At 33.1% G+C, this 20453-nt stretch overlaps 1 long non-coding RNA gene across 1 annotated transcript; it reads left to right on the top strand.

Moving 5' to 3' along the window:
- The first annotated feature begins 16156 nt into the window (after positions 1-16156).
- On the top strand, positions 16157-18197 carry LOC127901441 (uncharacterized). The gene is made up of 2 exons (XR_008053588.1): positions 16157-16541; positions 17782-18197. It is a non-coding gene; the product is annotated as an uncharacterized LOC127901441 (long non-coding RNA).
- The last annotated feature ends 2256 nt before the right edge of the window (positions 18198-20453 follow it).

The raw sequence follows: 20453 nt of genomic DNA on the forward strand, positions 1-20453 counted from the left end.
GGCCCCTTTTTTATAGATACATGGAGTAAATCATAGCCATCGGATTAAAAACAGTTTGGACGCTCAGGATTGCGCCACGTCATCAGTCAACAATACGCTTGCATAGTACGCGGTTTGACCACGCGGATGAACAGTAATATGGTTTGACCCGGCTTTGAATAGTAACGAGGTTTGACCCGACTTTGAACAGTAACGCGGTTTGGTTGAAAATAATCCTGTGTGATGCATGTACCGTATGCGAGATTTTTCGTCCACTGATATGCTGCCACGTCACCATCAACAGTACATAAGAATTTTAGCCCAACAGGATCGTGACACCTCATCAGTCAATGCCACATCATCGGTCAATGCCACGTCATCGTCCGTCTATGTGAACAGTGTCGTGAACAGTAACATATACAGTACCGTACAGGTGAATAGTACCGTACATGTGAACAGTGTTATTTTTCCTTTTATGCTCCTCCTAAGGTTTTTGACCGTCCTGAGTTCAAAAGTGATGTCCGTTTTGCCATTTGATCTCTCGTTTATTGTGAAATGACTATGATGCCCCTAAAATACATAAAATACTTAATTAAAATAAAACAAACAGAATTAAATCAGAAGAAGGTTAAATTCATAAAAGTAAAGGTGTTAGTAAGACTTGAAATGTAAAATGACGGTTTTCTCCTTTATAAATATACATTTTCTAACACTCAACAGTAAACCAGTTGGAAATAAGCATGTTAAGATCACATTGCATGAAATTTCTATGCTACACATCAACATTATAATCCATGTCTTTTAGTTCTAGGCATAGTGACCATGCCTGGATCGAGTTATAGCAGTTGTAACAAAGGCCGCCTTTGATCCTATGTTGGTATAATTGATAGACTTGATTGGTTATAGAAACATTTCGATAATAATAGTAACGTTGATCTCATACAGTTATTTTTACAAAGCCTAATTATACGGTTACATAAATAGCCCAAATGGGAGATTGTTGAATTTTTTAATCTAGCATTGTTAGATCCTTAATCTAATGTTAGGCTTATATATGAATAATTATGTGTTGTGAACTGTTGTATATGGTTATATTCAATTAAAAGTGATCTATTAAGGTCTACAATAATATAGGCTTTAATGTATTTAATAAGGTGTTGATTTTTAATGTGTAGAGACTTAAGAGTAATTTCTATTTCTTTGACTGGTTGAAATAAGAATACCTGAAGCAAATAGAAAACATTATCTATATAAGTAGTCATGATCCTCAGGTCACATGTATCATTCTATTATTTCTAACATCCCATCTAGGGGTTTGAGATGCCTCTTCCTGCTTCAACTCTTGTGAGTTCTCTTTAATTTTCTCTCTTTTTCTATTTATTTTATTTTTTTAATTTTATTCCTATTTTATTTTTCTAGTTATGTTTGTCAATTAGTTGAATAATTATAGTAATCAATTTTAGAGATGATACAATCGATTCTCTAGTGGGTCCTCATAACTTTTCCAAATAAGTCTACTTCTTAATGGCATTAAACCATTGAGAGAGAAAGTGAATAAGTTGAGAAGTTTTCTATAAACTGGTATTTTTTAATTTTGAATGTTCACTTCGTTAAAAAAAGTAATTTTTATATTTAAATGGCAACTATTTATTTTTCTTTAATTAAGGAGTTCCTAGAAGAACCATAAATTAAGAATAGTGACAATTGTATCTAGTATTGGTTGAATCTATTTTTCTTCATTAATGAGATAATATTATATAACCTAATAAATGATGACATGTCATATGTTTCATTACTTTTGGATTTAAACAGTGTATCCCAGTAACGGGTATATGTAGCATGACTTCGCTTTATACTAAAATTAAAATTCAAGATTGATTTACGATGTCATAATTGAATTTAAAACATTGTAAAAATATGTTTATGACATCATAAGCTCGTCCAAGACTTTAATCCCAAATTAAAAAAATTATGTATGTAGCATAACTCTTATTTATTTGTAACTATGATGTAGATCTCGGCGATGTTGGTAAATTTTTTTCTAAAATATACTACTTAGATTCTTGATTTTAATTTAATAGATAGGAATAGATAGAGTATAAATTAGGGGTGGGCAAAATTCAGATTAGGTTAAAAAGTCGGGCGGAGTTCGGATCGAATCGGATTTGAGTTAATTCGGGTTATTCGGATCAATTCGGGTCAATTCGGGTCGGGTGTAAACGGATCAAATTCGGGTTAATTCGGGTTCGGATTAAATTCGGGTTATTCAGATCAATTTGGGTCAATTCGGGTTATAGCTAATTTAGTAATTGGGGAGGTGAAATTAGGAAATTAATTTATTATAATTTTATTGTATTTTTTCCTGAGGGGTTTTGGTGCTGGAAAGATTGTAAAAGTTACATGAAATTATCTTTTTTATTTTGTGTTGTTGATTATGAGGCTCATAATGAATCTTGCACCAAGCATTCTTACAAAAATTTTGTTCATATTAAAATAAATTAGGTTTGTGTTCATTTTGCCAATAACAACATGAACGTGCATGTCCGTTATAAAACAAGCATTTGTGCAATTGCACTCGAAAAATAAAATAAACTTGCCATTATTTTTGCTTTTCCTGATTCGGTTTCTGTTGAAACTAAAGCTTATCCATGCAAAAATCTCTCTATATGGAGGAAAACCAACCCAACTTGTCAATATAAAGAAAAATCTTCAATGGCGTATGTCATCAATGCTTTATGCTATAACAAATACTCACACCTCTGCCATTTAATAATGAAAAAAGTTGAACTATCATGTGCATCTTATAACCAAAACTTTACACAGTCAAATCAGAATTTAAGCTGGATTCTAGTCTTTGTTTTTTCTCAGAATTTTTCAATTGGTTTTTTTTCCACTCTTGTCACCTTGCTAAGTGAGACATTTCTCTCCCACCTTCATTGTCCTCCCTCATTCATCCATCCATTCATTTCAACCGACAAAAAAAGAAAACTACTATAGAATTAAATTCAAATGATTCAAAATTAAAAATTAACACAAAGCATAAAATTAAAATTAACACAAAGTTTAAATTTAATAGTTTCCATCCAAAGCGCAGTGTCCAACATATAATATGAAATTATAAATAATAATATCTATTAAGAATTACCTTTCAAATATCCATAGCACCCATATCAGCGCTCACTGTTTCCACCGTTGAAGCTTGTGATCTTACAAACTCTTTAAAATGTCAAAAAAAATGAAATTAGTAAGTAACTTAAGTACATGTAGATGCTATTTATAAAGTTATAATACATCTTAACTTTATAAAGTATGAGAAAAATATTACCTTCTTCTAGCTCTATATGGAATATCTGCTCTTTAATATCTTCCTGAAGGTTGTAGACAGGATTAGCAAAAAGTTTAGCTTGTAACCAATTTTCGATACATATCAATGCCTCAATCATACAAGGGGTCAAAGAACTCCGATATTCGTCAATGACGCGATGCCCTGTGCTAAAGGCAGATTCAGATACCACTGTGGAAATAGGAACATCGAGGACATCCCTTGCAATTTTCTCTAATATCGGATACTTCGATCCATTAACCTTCCACCAAAGCAAAACATTGAGCTTAAGATTGCTCGGATCTTCAACTGGGTCACTCAAATATCGTTCCACCTCAGATACTACTCTCTTGCCCTAATTCTGAACAAACACTTTTTGAGCATACCCAAAGAAAGGGCGAGAAACTCAGAAAATGTCATCACCATCACCACTAGGACCCTCCGGCAAACTAACCTCAGTTGTAAAATAAGGAGAATAACTTGTACCACCATAGCTGCTGCTAGGAACACTCTCACTACACATTGATGGGTGGAATTATAGCACATTGCACTATATGCATCATAAAGCTCATTCAACAAATCTTTCACTGCTTTGGTCATTTCTTCAACTTTCCAACCATCATTGGCAAAAATGATCTCAAAAATATGTTTGGCAAAGTCCATTTTAGCTCGTGGATCAACAATAGAGGTAACAATCAACATTTTATTTATCTTCCCTGAAGACTCTCAATATTTATCAAAATTTTCCCTCATATGATAAGCCATAGCCACCACCCAAGGATCTTTACTTGCCTCTAATGCAGTCAATGAGCTCTCAATTAAGCCAATGGTATCATAACAAAGATTAGAAGTCACATTTAAAGAGGCAGAAAATAACAATGTGGCACCATAAAATACCTTCAAAAACTTCACAATTCGTCATGCACTCTCCCAATCCTGAGGTTCAGACTGGCCCATCCTCTTAGCGTTATTTTCTTTCTCGAGAAAGTATGCCTCATATGGTTTATCCACCTCTGCCATTCTATCAAATGCTGCTTGAAACTTCAACGCAGTCATCAACATTAAATAGGTGGAATTCCACTTAGTAGGACAATCCAAAACAACCGTTCCATTTGGACATTTCACCTGTTGAGCACACTGTTTAAATGTCTGTAGCCTCGTAGTGGAGGATCTCACATACTTCACAACATTCTGGATGGTGGCAACACTAGCATGCAATTCATTCAACCCCGAAACAACAATCAAGTTCAAAATATGTGCACAACAACGCACATGCATATACTGACCTGCCAATACAATTGCATCATCATTCCTCCAAGCAAGTAATTGCATAGTCACATAATTAACAGCAACATCATTTGTACTGGCATTATCAACAGTTATTGCAAACAACCTCTCTATCCCCCAATCTTGTAAATAAGCTACAATCTTTTTACCGATCGTTTTCCCTCTATGATCTTCAATCACACTGAAACTAATAATCCTTCTGTTCAAACACCAGTCACTATCAATAAAATGAGCTGTGATCACCATGTAACTCATGTTTTGAATAGAAGTTCATAAATCAGTGGTAAGAGACACTCGTTATTTGTTATTGCAAATCAAACTCTTCAACATTGTCTTTTCTTTCAAAAATAAATCCATAACATCCCTACCAATAGTTCTCCAAGATGGCATAATAAACCGTGGAATAGCTACACTACAGAAATGCCTGAACCCTTTGTTATCCACAAAACTAAGTGGCAACTCACCCATAATGATCATTTTGGTGACTGCCCTTCTACAAGCGTCTTGACTCCACCCTTTAGCTAAAACCATATTACTTGCATTTTCTTCCCCACCCTCAGTTGTCAAGTTTTGTTGACTTCCCTCTTGTTGTTCCCGGAATGTCTTGTATGCAAGATAAACCAGTATATGATTTCTCATATTTGTAATCCAATCACGCCTTGAATGACATTGATATTGTCTACCACAATAGTTTCACTTGCATTTGTTTGGATTGTCTTCAAGTAAAGTAAAATGATTCCACGTCACAGATCTTTTCTTCATCACTGGTCTTTTCCGCTTTGCCTTTTGCGTTCCTTCCATTTGAACACTTTGATTGTCATCATCACTTATTGAATTCGATCTTGAGTGTCCAAAAATCTAAACATACAAATAAATAATTATTAATCATTAATTCATAAATTAAAACAAAAAAGACTATTAAAAAAATCTACTTAATAGTTAGTATTACAAATTGATTCAAATAATTGTTAATTTAATTTTATGAAACTTTATGAAATCGATATTTCCAATTTTCCACCATAATGTTTATATATGATCAAGAATTCAAGATGCATATTCCATAAAAGAAAACCTAGAAATTAATGTAATTATTTAATTTATAATATCTAATTATCCATTGGCCAAAATAATATAATATTAATTACATATCCATATCTTAAATTCTTAATTCTTATTATGCCCACATTATATGTACTTAATCACTTAATATTTACTTCTTGGTTATCATGCAATTAATTAAATTGATTAATTATTTGTTGAAGTTGAAACTTGAAACTACTGCAAATAAATTGGTTAATTTTTGGTTGAAGTTGAAACTATTGTACAAGTACACATATCATATGACATATATAATTATAATTCATATTGTAACATAATATTTAATTTTAATTTTTAATCTAACATTACTATTCATACAAAAAATCAATTATTAATAAGTAACAGAAAATTAATGCCAGATTATTTTCATTTTATTGATAAAATTTAACAATTATAATTAACATACAAAGTTACAATTAACATTTCTCATATAACAAATAACAATTATAATTAATCATTAATGCATATATAATTATATATTATATTAATACCATCTCTTGAATAAGTATAAAGGTCGGATTTGCTGATTCAGGCTTCCAAGTTCCAAACTTCCAATTTCCAAAACAGAGAGTGAAGAGACTTTTTGAGACTGGAGCCATGACCCGTGAGGCGTGACCGTGAATGGGTGTGGTGGCCGAATGTCAACACTCAACAGCTGTGACCCGTGAATGCCTATGGTGGAGACTGGAGTGGATTGGAGGCAGCTTGCCGGGTGGATCTTCAATCGGACTGAGTGATGGTGGAGTGGAGGATTCAAGTCGTGGATCCGGCGCTTGGTTGCAACAAATCTGTAGATCGGGTCACGATCTTCGCGAATCAGCTTCGGCTTCGGTTGGCGTCGTTCTCGGCAGCGGTTGCTGCGTGTAGTGGCCGGATGAAGCTACCTCCGTGAACTGTGGGTGTGTGTTTGCTGCGTGTGGTGAGCGACGGTGGCTGTGAGGCGTGAATGGGTGTGGGTTGGCTGCTTGTGCTTGACGGCTTGAGTGCTGGTTTCAGTGGTTTGTGTGTAACAGTGAGGGTTTGTGATACTGTGAGGTGGTGAGTGTCTGAGTGAGTGAGGGTTTGTGAGTTGTTACTTTGCTTGTGTTCTTTTCTTTGTGAATTACTGAATTGTTTTGTTGCGGTGAATAGTTTGGAGTGAATACTGACTTTGTGAATTACTGAATTGTGTGGTGAATACTCTGAGACTGTGAGTCTGTGAGAGTGTGAGTGTGTGATACTGCAAATCCGTGAATGTGTGACACCGTGATCTGTATTCTGTGAGTTACTAATTTAGTGATTGTGTCGTGTACTCATGTGAGTTTATCATGTGTGTGATACTGTAATTTTTGCCAAAATTCTTTTTTTTTGTCTAAACCCGATCGGGTTTTCGGATCACCCGATCCGATCATGATCCAATCGGGTTGAGACAATTTCACCCGATCAGGTTTTGTTCACCATCTGATCCTATCCAAACCCGAAATTTTTCGGATCTGGTCAGATATTTTGCCCACCCCTAGTATAAATTAAATGAGAGGTAAGCTATTCAAGTAGGCATTTATTTGGATCGACTGCATGCAAAATAAAAATAATGATGGTCTGCTTGTAATATTCCCATTATTTAATTTTACTAATTTATAAAATTATTGTAGTAAGTTGTGGATATCCAAATTTTATAAATTTCACACTCACTCTTTTATAGCACTGTAAGGCGTAAAGTAGCAATACAATATAACAAAGGCCCTTGATACACCAAAGGGCTCGTAGCCTATTGACAACCCATGTGCCCAATTGGATTCGAGTTCCAATAATAGCTAGGATTTGATTTCGCTCATAGAAGGGTATGATGATGTAGCATTGATCGATGACATGGCAACATCGTAGTAGAGCAATGATGTGACATTGACCGATGATGTGACGTTAACCGATGATGTGACGTTAACCGATTATGTGGCATTGACCGATGATGTGGTAGGATGCTATTGTACCAAAATACTAATGTGGCATTAACCTATGATGTAGCAGCATATTATTGGACCGAAATGTTGATCTGGTGTTGATTGATGATGTGTTCCAACCAATTAAAGCTTATCACGTTGCCCAATCCTAAGCGTCTGAATTATTTTCATCTGATAACCATGATTTACCTATTGTATCTATAAATAAAGGGCTCTCCCCTAATTTGATGCCCTTGAATTTATTTTTTAGCTCTATTTTCTATAATTCTCTCTCTATCTTGCATTCTCTATGTATTTTAATAAAATTATCATTTTATCCCTAATTCAATTGTGAGTGGCTAATTTAGTTTTAAGCTTGGGTTGAAGGTGAAGTCTCAACATGATCTATGTGTTTAATTAGGTGAGTTTATTTTATTTTTCTCTCTGATTTATGTGGTTGTTTTGACTCATTGTTGACAGATAACATATCATGTCTAGATTTTGCAAGGTATATCGGCTCCCTAGCGACGGACCATTACTGTCTAGCACAATAAGCACTTAGCAACATATTAATTAGCAAAAAATTCCCCTCTAGTATTCTATAGGTCGTCTTGACTGAGTCTCCACAGAGAGTGTATCTAAGCTACTTAGTGGATGATCTTACCATGTTGTCAACAAAAGGATTATTATTGTCTGGCACAATATGTTCTTTATACCACACTTAGTGGAAAATCATTACCTCTGGCACATTGAGCACTTGATACCATATTTATTAGAGTGAGAATTATGAGGAATGGAAATATCCACCTCATAAATTAATTAGAACTAAAAAGAAATATTAAGCACATGGTGAATGTTGAGTGTGAATTTAAAGACTCAAGCATTTCATTTGCATTGATTTCATCCTTAATACATTTCTGCCTTTTAATTTTAATGTTAAGATAAAAAAGAATCCACTTTCAACCAACTCACATTTACACCCAAAAAATTAACCCTACACATAATTAAATCTACCACCTCGTGAGATTGACACTTGTCACCACAAAATCTATTGTACAATAGATTTGTGCGCTTGCGAGTATAATAAAATTTGCACAACATCTCTGCTGCAATAATATAATTCTCATACTGTAGCGGCGACTACTTGAATAGATGAACCAACTGAAGAAAGTACAGTAGTAGAGGAATGGGGTGAGGAATCAGAAGAAGAGTAGCACCTAGAGAAGGACGAAGTTGAAGTTGAAGAAGAAGAAAAAGAAGAAGAAGAAAGTGAAGGGGATGAAAATGCAAAAGAGACAGAGGATGAAGAGGAAGGGGATAAAAACAAAGGAAAGTAGAAAATCATGCTTGATAAAGATTCAGATGAAAAAGAAGAAGAAGATGATGATATGTCTATTGAAGAGGTCATCAACAGGGCTGCAAGAATAGAAGAAGAAAAGAAGAGCTTGAAGGAGCTCATTACTAGCACAACTATTAAGCAATTAACAGCATCTCCTCGACCATCTACGACAAACAAGACCCCAAGAAGTCTCCTGCCACAACTCCCAGAGTTTCCAGTAAGAGAATAAGGGCACAAATCTCTAGAGGTGCTGCACCATCACAAACACCAAAGAACCAGAACAAATGAAAACAAAGCCCAATCTGCTTAAATTTGAAGAAGTTGCTGGAACTTCACAAATCAGTCCAAGCAAAGGCAAAAAGAAAGTGAACCTGCACAAAGAGTGTTGTAGCATTATCTTCAATAACAGGGGAATATCCCCAGCCTATTCAAGTTTATTTTACAAATTAGTAGTTTAGTACAAATTAGTAGTTTAGAAACTATTGCAAACTGTGTAGGAAATAAAATAAATTTTGGTCTAATGGCTAAGCTAAAAAATTTGATGCTTAAGTGATGTTGCATCAATTCTACAACTTGATCAAAGTGAAACACGCAGACACTGGACATAATAAAACCAAAGTCTAGAACTAGAATTGTTAATGGTAACTTAGCATGTTTAAGAGTGAAGTTTAAGGGTTGATCAATTAGAGCAATCTAGATAACAAAGCTAAGTTGTTTATTGCATGATTGTGTGATTAAAATGTTAGTGTTGTTGTTATTACTTGAGGACAAGTAATGGTTTAAGTTTGGGGTGTGATAACTCTATGAAATGAGAGTTATCATAACATTTATAGACCTAAACTAATATTACTTAGAGAATTAATGATGAGTTTTTATCCCATTTTTAGTAAATTGTGCATGGAGTATCTATTTCATGTGTTTTAGATCATTTTTAGCTTTGATTAAATGTGACATTATAGGCAACCCAAAAGCTCATGCCTTGTTGATAAATGTTGTAGAAGGACTACATTGCTGTAGCAACAAACTTGCAAAAACGACAACAGACTTATCTGCATATGAACAAAAACAAGTCTAAACTAGGGGAAATGCTAGAGCAATTTCTATAGCAATCTAAGACCAAATACAAACAAAACTGTCTGGGTTGTACACATGCTATCTAACAGATTCTGCTAAAGTCGTTATTGCACTACCACTATTAGGTGCAGGAAAAATGGCAGACGTGGCGAGTAGCATAAAAAGAAATGTGGTCCTAAAATACCAAGAACAGACAAGTGTTCTCATGCCCTTTTTGGGTTGCCCTAATTCCAAGATATAAAAGGACACATTTTAAGGAAACAAAAGAGGTATTTTCCATCAACACAAAAAAAAAAAAAAAAGACAAAGACACAAAGGAATTTCAAAGCTAAAACAGAGGGTATTTCGTGGAGAAGAAGGAGAGAACTTGAAAACTAAACCATGACACCTTGATCCTTTTGCATCTCAACTTCATTCTTATATTTGGTTTATTGTATTTTCTCTTGAATGATGTGTTTCATGGCACATACTTATGTTTTTAGTGTTTTAAAGCTCATCATGAGCTAAACTTTAATGTAGTTGGGTTTTGAATGAGCTTAATAGTTATTTGACTTATATATATGTATGTTGCTTAGAATCTAACTATGTCATTTTGTCTTGATTTTACATATAGCAAATTCTTATTTCGGTTGACCACCCGTTTAGTGGATACTAGCTAAGAAAGAGCCTAAAAAATGTCTGATTTAGTGGAACAAATTAAAACGATAGATGGTTTTAAATTGGGTTTCCCAAGTTGAGTAAATCTCAATTTGAATAGAGCCATACTTAATCTAAAATTAGTGAAGAACTAGACATAAAGATCACTTTGTAGGGCAAATAGAGTCTATATCGTATACTGCTATGTTTAATGTTAATTTAACAACTAGTTATTGTTAGATTGTATACAAACATAAGATATCCAACATGCGACAGTTGATGATACATTAGAGATTTTGTCTAGTGTTTTAGTAGATGCTGTAGCAACCACACCTCAAGTGTAAAACCGTCAATAACCATTAAGTAAGTTTAGTACCCAACTACCCCTTTATCATTAAAGTGTATCTTTGTGTTTGACGTTAATTCCCCCTAACTGCATTCTGTTTGTTGTATTTTTTTAGTTTCATTAGATCATTAATCTCAACATTTATTTTATTTTATTTCGTTTAGTAAAGTTGCACTATTAAGATTACTGTAGCAAATCCTATAATATTAATTTATGTGAAGACGATCTTGATTCTCATCATTATATTACTTGTTGTGTACACTTGCACGTTAACACCTTAACACACACACCATTGAGATTTTTTTTTTCCTTTTCTCCTTTTTCCTCATCTTTCATAAATTGGCCTAATGTCTGAATTACATGGACCATATTTTTTCCCATTTTTCTTTATACCCAACTACCTCTAGAATATGCAATTTCTATGGGGTACAATTCATGTCTCATATTGAACCACGTCATCTAGCAGCCGCTAGGAAATGTCTTATTTGCAATAAGAAATTCTAAGGATATGTTCTTCTTTAGTATGATTTTATTTAAGAAATAAATAATTTTTCTTTTGGAACTTGACTTATTCAAGGAGAAATACAACTAGTATAAGAAAAAGAATACTTCTCCTACAAGAAATAATCACTATATATTAGATTCACTTGTTTGTATAACACAACAATTAGTTCTCTGTACATAAATAGTTTCTAATGTGAGAAAAACGGTAGATCTATTGCGAGATTCAATATTATTGAGACTTTGGGTGTGAAATAAATGATAGAATGATTATAATATTTTTTCACATAAATTACTGTGTTGTGTGATTGATTTTATTATTTATTTATTTATTTATTATTTATTTAATATTTTTTCTTATAAGATCTTGGGTGGGAATAAATTTCTCTAACAATAACCGATGAGAATAAAACAATGATTTTGTACAATGTCATTGTATAAATTATTTTTTACGTTGATACTCTCACATGCGATGTTAATTGCGAGAAATGGCCGACACAATAATTTTTCCTTTTTGTATTTTTATTTTTATTTTTATTATTATTATTTTTAACACTTCACATAACAACCGCTCAAGTCTATGCAAAAGTCGAGGAAATTTTTCCACGTATAAAACAAAAAAGCCGATAATGCAAGATCACAATTGGTTCGTAATGATATATCAGTGGCTCCACGTGGAAAGGAGATACGCTAGATGTCAGATGACTGTGTTTGTGTTTTATGAATGATAAAGGAGCCATCTGACTCTGTGGTGTAGATTCAATGAGCTATTTCGTCATGCTTTTCTTATTGCACCTTGTTATGTTACGTTAGCTATAACATACAATCACCCAAAATTAATTTTTTTATATTTTTAATTGTTGTTATTCAAACAATTTGAAAATTGTGAAAAATCAGTTTTAGGTGAGCTGTAGCAGCATCCCATCTTATTTCACTTATTTACGTCTAATACGAGAACTGATTTGGATGAGAGCGACTTTAGAGAATTATTAGTTTGTATGATTGTCCCACACCCAAAATATACGCACCAGCAATTTAACGTAGAAATGATAGGCATAACAAATACACAGAGCTAGAGTCGGGTTCCAAATGTTGAAAGGACTGATATTAATTACACAACCCAAGTGTTAAAATTTAAAGATTGATTAAACAAGCCAATCAACCTCCGCGTATCTTAATTCTGGGTAACGCAAACCGTTTGCCCACCCCTAATTTTTATTTTTATGAGGGGAAAAATGTTATCCACGTTTAGCCTTCCGCTTTCAGCAATCTATCTTAATTTAACAGGCAAGAGCTATAATATTAGCTAAACAGTACAGGCGGCGCGGCCTCCCGCCGGGGGAGGGGGGGGGGGGGGGTTGCTAGCCTTTGCAAGAAACAATCTCTCTACAGGTTACCTAACAGGCTACAATAGGAACAGAATTTTCTTAATTACAATCGACTGGGTGTGTTGTGGCGATTTTTTTGAGTAATATATCTGGAAGTGCCCTTGAATATTACTTTTTAACACCATTTCGAACACAACTAGTGCATTCCAATAACCCTTACCCGGAAGTCATGGATGTTTGGAGTAATTTGTCCCTCATAAATGTATGCTGTTTTGTCAAAGCATGCATGGATCGTGCTCCTTAATAAAACCATAATGATGTTACAGTTTTCCACTTTACGATTTATCATGAATAACAATATTTATTGTCCAAAATCATTAAAATTAACTCTTTGATTGGTGATATGATTAGCTAGCTATAACTAAAAGGTTACTACAATAAAATATTTGGTAATCAATGATTGCTGTAGTGTGGAAGCTAAGTTGATGTGACACTATACTTATATTATGAAAAATCTATAATATCTATAATATTTTTTTCAAGCTTATTGTTCAAAATTATGTTTATTACACATTATTTCACAACAATTACAGTACTTCAATAACCAAGGAAGCTTAAATTTCTAATAATTAGAGAATGTATGCAATACCTATCAGATAAACTAAAAGACAATGTAATAAAAGAAAAATTGGACGGACCGTGTTTCGGCAAGTCGTTGGAAAGTAGTTCCCAGATCTGACAAGTTTAAGATCTCGGTGGTCTTGCGAGAGCATGGTTGATAAACTACTATTGTAGTTTTCTTTAGGAACTCCCCTAGCTATCAGGCTTATAATACAACGAAGACGGTGGATATTTCCACTAGTTGGGTAAAAGATAATAAGCATAATGAATTCACTACAAAGGTAGCCAACAGTCCAATAAATTAATTGGAGAATGCATGTTTCATCTATAAATGTCATATTTCTATTTACATCCTTACTAGATTTTTAGTTACCTTATTCATCCTTCTAGTTTAAGAGATAACACATAAAGTCAACATTTTTTTTTTGTTTATTTACCACTCACTCCCTAGAAGATTATATGACATTTCTAAGTAGTTCGGTGTCAAAATTAAAGAGAAGACGAAAATGATTAGTCCTATAAAATTAATAAAAGAACATTCACAGTTTTTCATTTTTTGCTTATCCCAATTACTTACATTATATTTTAATTTAAAATTTAAAAATATTACAAAATTTTGCCCTTATTTTCATAATTCATTTTGTTATCTCTTAATGGAAGGGATAAAACAAGTAAGTAAAAATCTACTAGGGATATATAAGTGGTAAATAGGTATGGCAATTCAACCCACACCCGGCCCGGACCTGGAAGAAACCCAGATTTTCGGTCCGGGTTCAACCCGTACCGGATTAAATAAAACCCGGATCCGGATATCATTTTAAAAACCCGCATGTGTCCCGGTCCGGTTCTAGGTTTAGGTAAACTCGTACATCCGGAACCCAGACCCGGATATATATTAATTTTTAAAAATTATTTTTAATATAAATAGGAAAGCAAAAAAACCCAAATGGTGCCCTAGCAACTCATTACACTTTCCTAGCCGCACAAACATTTCCTCTCTTATTCCCTCTTCAACTCATCTTCATCTTCATCAAATCATCGTCGCATCACTTGCCCATCTTCACAGCTGTTCAACATCATCATCAGTCGCCGTCACTTTCAAGAATGATACTCGAAAATATTTTGATGGGAATCTTGTTTTTGGTCATTTTAGTAACAATGTGTGCGAGTGCGAGTGCGAGTGAGAGAGAGAGAGAGAATGTGGCTTACTCGATGCTACTTATCATGCTTTCATCTTTTTTCATCCAGTGGCGGGGTGGTGTGGTGGTGTCTGTCTTTGTTGGCTTTTTGGAAAACTTGTTGCTTTTAATGGTGTATTACTTCTTCTGAATATCCAATCAATGTAAACTTATTTGCATTACCCCTCCAGCTTTCCCATCACCATTAAAAGTGCTTTGGCTGCTCCTTGACTCCTGACTTCCTGCTCCCAACTAAAGCTAGTTCTTTAGCTCTCTTTACTAATGTTTTGAACGAGCCGCCACATTGGGTTGCAGATTCTGGGCAACCAAACGAAATTGTTGTTTTTGTTAATTAGTTTCCAGATGAAATAATTTTTCTTTGATTTGCTGAAATCCTAGATATGTATTTCTATTTGATTTTTTTAGTCGAATTTAGTTTTTTTTTTAAAATTGGATTCATGAATTCGGGTTGGAAACCCGCAGTCTGGGAACCCGAATTTTTCCGGGTTGAACCCGTACTGGACTTGGAGTGGAAAAATGCGAGTTTATTTCCGGGTCCGATACAGAAAATATTCGTCCGGGTCCGGATCCGGAATGGTTAAACCCGGACCCAGACCCGGACCCGGATTTTGCCATCCCTAGTGGTAAATACAACATCTTATCATTGTTGAAACTAGGGATGACAAAATCCTCCACGGGTTTGGGGTCCCATGGAGCCCCACCCAAAATGGAGAAAATTTTTAATAATTTTTGGGGAATGGGGTGGGGAGTGGGGAAAAAATAATCCCCAAATTATTACAGGGTGGGGTTTGGTATTGCACTCCCCACCCCACCCCCACCCCAATCCCCATTATATATAAATATGTTTTTAATTCTTATTTAATAATTTTTGTTTTATCAACTATAATGTCAATTAATAATTTTTTTAATTTTTATGTAATATAAATAGAATATGAGTAAAAGAAAACCCTACAATATTTTTCAACTTTAAAACATTATTATATTTTCTTTTCTCTTTTAAGGTGCTGCTCTCTTTAAATATTTTTCACTTTTAATATCATTTTAAGATATTGTTTCAAATTTTTAGAGATTTTAAAAAAAATTAAATACTTTATAATATGATGATGATTTTATTTTAAGTCGTTAATTTTTAATTTACTGAAATCATATTTTTATATCCACTATAAAATAAGTAAATAAGGAATGGGGTGAGGATGGGGGAATCATTCCCCACGTGGAGATTTTCCATCCCCGACCCACTAAATTTATTAGGGAATGGAGGCAAAAATTTTTAATGCGGTGGGGAATGTGATGAGCATATAATATATGCTTATTTTACCCTTAATTAAATAATTGTTAGTTATATTTATTTGTTATTTTTAATTAATTAAATTATTTTATTGAATAGGAAATTAATTGGAGATTACGGATAAAAAAGGCACAAAGGAGTTCAATTTGTGAGCATTAAAGATTAATTAACTTGGAAGCAATTATGCTTATATGCATATTAATTCAAGCCAAGGAAACCGAACTCAACAAATGCATTCACCATCCACGTGCAAACAAAGAAGAAGGTTAAAGCTAAAGTGGGCAGCACATAAAAACAAAGCTTTTAATTAAGCCATTGAATGGAAAGTCAAAGTAGAATAAAGGAAGGAAATCAATAGCTTTTGGCTTTTATTGTTTTCAATTACGTGGCAAGCTTAGGGCTTTAGCTTGTAAAAGTTGGTTTAGTTATTAGAATCACAATAGGATTTGGTGGCCAAGCAATATAAAAGAGAGTTTTGCTTTTGAATTAAAAGAGCAGCTGGACGGAAACAAAAGGGTGCATACGCAAGGTTGGGAGAGAGTATTCGGCAGCAGCAGCAATTCAACTTCCATGGCTGATTTTATTTCTTGTGTTGCTCTCAATTCAAGTATGTCTAGCTAATTTTCTTATACTAAGGTTAAGGATGAAACCCTATTCAATAAAATAATTATCTTTTTATTTAATTAATTTCCTATATATGTTCTTTAATGATTATGATTTTTATTTCACATGATTAATTGGATGTTATTAAAATCTTTTCATCAATTCTGTCATGCATTATTGATTGTTAGGATTAATATTTGATTAAATCTATGCTTGGATCTATAAAGTTTATACATGATTGTCTTTGATTTTATGTCTTTTATTAAATTGTTTACATAGAGTGCTTAGGGAAACTTTGACTCTTTGTTATTCAATATGTTTACATGGGATGCTTAGATATCATATTATTAAGCAGAAAAAGAACCTACACAAGATTAATTTTATTTGAGCTTAATTGTTATATCCATGAGATGACATAGATTGATTTCGAGTTGTCACTCTAAAATTGGGGATTAATTAATAATTAGATAATTACTAGTTGAATAGTGGTGGATTCTGAAACCTTGGTAATTTCTATCCTATTGAATTCTCCTTTATTTTAATTGTTTTCTTAGTTTAATTAGTTTAATTTCTCTTAAAACTCAATTTGGTCAACTAGGTTGGAATTAATATTAATTTTAGATTTAAATTAGACTTTTCAATTTATAACAATCCCTGTGGGATCGACCTCGTTACCATTACTCTATTTCTAGATTCGTGCGCTTGCGAGTACATTAAAATTTTCACAACAGAATGGGGTAGGCATCCCCACCCCCACCCCGCCCCATTGACATCCTTAGTTGAAACATGTATTCTCTCCAAATTAATTAGCAAGAATTCAATATTATTTGCATTGAATGGACATGTGTTGCACATTTTTGTTGATTGTCTTGATGTATGTTGCTTTGGATAAGATATCCGCGAAGTCTGTGGTATAGATATTTTTTTTTTGAGATTAAGAATCGGTGAAGGCTTTTTCTTTTTTCTTTTTAAATCAGAGCGGTAAAGATTTGAATAGGGCCGTGTGTCACTAATATTACTGCTTTATATGGCCCTATTTTTGGTTTGCCTTTGTTTCAATGGATACTTAATAATACTTCCTGATCATGTTCATTGTTGTGATTTTATGGCAACGTATTTGTCTTTGTTACGCTGCTGAAGAGAAGAAACTCTTGAGAATTTCAATTTAATATTAGTGGATTCCCGGACAATTGTAGAATTGTCATACGGCAATAAACCTACATTCTTGTTCCTTTTGTTTTTAGGACTTAATTGGATAACATCCTTTGGACACCGTCCATATTTGGCTTTGTCTACGCTAATTCCACCGCTGGTTTTAACTCCCCAGAGTGCTGACACAAGATAATACCTCTCGCTGGAGTCCACCTCGTTGCCATAGACATCTAAGATAGGTTCAGATTCTGAGGTGCGCAACTGAGGTTTTGTGGCCAAAGCAAGTATAAGGAAGGAGTGTGGTTACCGTTGAAGCCTTCACCTTTTTTTTTTTTTTTTTTTTGCTGTTTGTTTTGTTGATCAATTCGGTATTCAAGTGTTTAAATTTATAGAGAGCTAGGGTTAATATGTGATAAGGACTTTGTGGTAGCTGCTTGAATGGTCATGTATTATTGAGTCTTACTTTTTTCCACTTTAAGTTTAGTAAATTTGTTAATTTTTTGTTATATGGAAATGTAGTATGGGCGACACATACATAAGTTTGGTTCTCATATTATAGAAGTTTATGAGCCTAACTCTTACTTAAAAGCTATTTTGAGAGAAAGCTGCGCCTCAATGATTTTAAAAATATCTATAAAAAGAAGATATATTTTACTTTTATTGATTCATAAGTGCAAAATGCTCAACTTATAAAAGATTCAAAACACAACAAAGGAAATGATAAAATTTGGGATTGATTTGTATTGATTGACAATCAATCATGCAATTGTTTGCCAGAGATATGGTTTATCTTTTCATTGATTCTTTTCATTTTCCCTCAAGTTGGTGAGGAAATTTGTAAACTGGGCTTGACTTAACTATTGAAAACCATTTTTGGTCTATACTTTCTAGTCTCACGGAATAAATTTATGAAGTCATTCCTTAAACCTTACGTATAGAGGTGGCCAACGGGTTGTGCCGTGTCGGTCCAGGCCCATCAAAGGAAAGTAAACGCATGCTCGTGCTCGTGTCGTGTCGTGCCCACTATATGTTTCGTGCCGTGCCGTGCTGTGTCTAATTTTTTTTGTTTAGGCCCAGCCCGGCACACATGCCGTGCCTATTAAAAAAAGTCCACTAAGTTTTTTTATTATTTTTTTATTTTTTTAAGAGTGCATGCCAAGTTGTTGTCTTATTTTTTTTCAAGTCTTTGTACTTTTTTGAATCTATGTGCCTTTATTCAATTTTAATAGAATAAAAAATTCAAAACTCAAGTGAATATTCAATAATAATAAATTAATAATAATAAGAGAATGTAATATTAGTTACTAAGTTTGACTCTATGGTATTAGAATTCTTTTTTAGTACTTAACAACAACAAGAATAATAATTTTTTTAAGGGTTAACTTATTTGTTAACTTGGAATTACGTAGAGTCATATATCATAGTTTATAATAATATTAATACATATTTATAAAATCATGATATTTATAATTTTATTTATTAAAATCCGGATATCAACTATTATTTAATAAATTATAAACATAAATCAACTATAATTTTTTTGAACTAAGATTTAAATAAATTTAAAAAACTTGAGCTAATGAAATATAATAAAAGATTCAATTTCAAGTTATTTATAAAATCATAAAATTGTAAGTTTACTTTCATTAAAAAAATAAAATGTGCTTATTGCTTGCTTTTTCGTTTGTCGTGTTTTGGTCCATCTCTAATCGTGCTGTGCTTGTAAGGTTCACATGCCTAAAATTCTAAGCCCAGCTTAGCCCATATGCGTGCCGTGCCGTGCCGTACCACGTACTCTACCAAAACGTGCTCATGCCGTGCAATACTGTACGGACATGTGTTGTGCCTCGTTTCATCTAGTCCATTGGTCACCTCTACTTACGTACCACTTACCTTTACTATTTTTATAGTATCCAATAACCACTTTTGCACCAAAATTTTGAAAGGAAAAGAAAAGCAAATGGATTATTTATTTTATATTTAATCTTGGGTATAAAAAAATGTATATTTGTTATAAGATTTTTTTTTAAATAACGAAAATACAAAAAATGCTTAGTATTAATTTTTTTATTAAAAAAGAAATGTGAATTTCTTATTTTTAGTATATATATTTTTTAATTTCAATTTATATGATTTATTTAATTTATAATAAATATGGATAAAACTATATATAAAACTAATAGTAGTTCTGTAATTACGGTGCCAACAAGGTTATTGGGTTTATCAAAATAATAGGAGATAAATGATATATATTGAGTTTTTTTTTTATATAATGGTATATATTGAGTTTAATAGAAGAAAAAATGGCAACTTCCTGACTTTAATTGTAGGGTAGCGTACAATGAACGGATGAACGACTATAGCACAATTAGCGATTGTCGTAGGGCCATTAGGGATGGCAATGGATTGAATCTGAACCAAGATCCACGTGATCCAAATCCAATCAGATCGGATTTGGGTCAGATTAAAATGAATTTAGATCGGATTTGGATATCAATGCATGGATCTAAGGTGGATATGGAGCAAGTTCGGTTTATCTTAATATCTAGATCCAGATCCATATTCACTCACCATTTAATGTAATTTTATTTTAAAATTTTTTTAACAATTATGTAATTATAAACGATAATAAAATTTATTCATTAGCATGTATTTAAGAATCTTAAAATTTAAGGTATTTAAATGATAATAAGACAAAAATTTATCAAGTGTAAAATAATTAGGGTAGCATGTCCTAAATTTTTTAAGTTTTTCACTCTATAAT

This window comes from Citrus sinensis, chromosome 3 (assembly GCF_022201045.2).
Source record: "Citrus sinensis cultivar Valencia sweet orange chromosome 3, DVS_A1.0, whole genome shotgun sequence".
NCBI classification, from domain to species: Eukaryota; Viridiplantae; Streptophyta; class Magnoliopsida; order Sapindales; family Rutaceae; genus Citrus; species Citrus sinensis.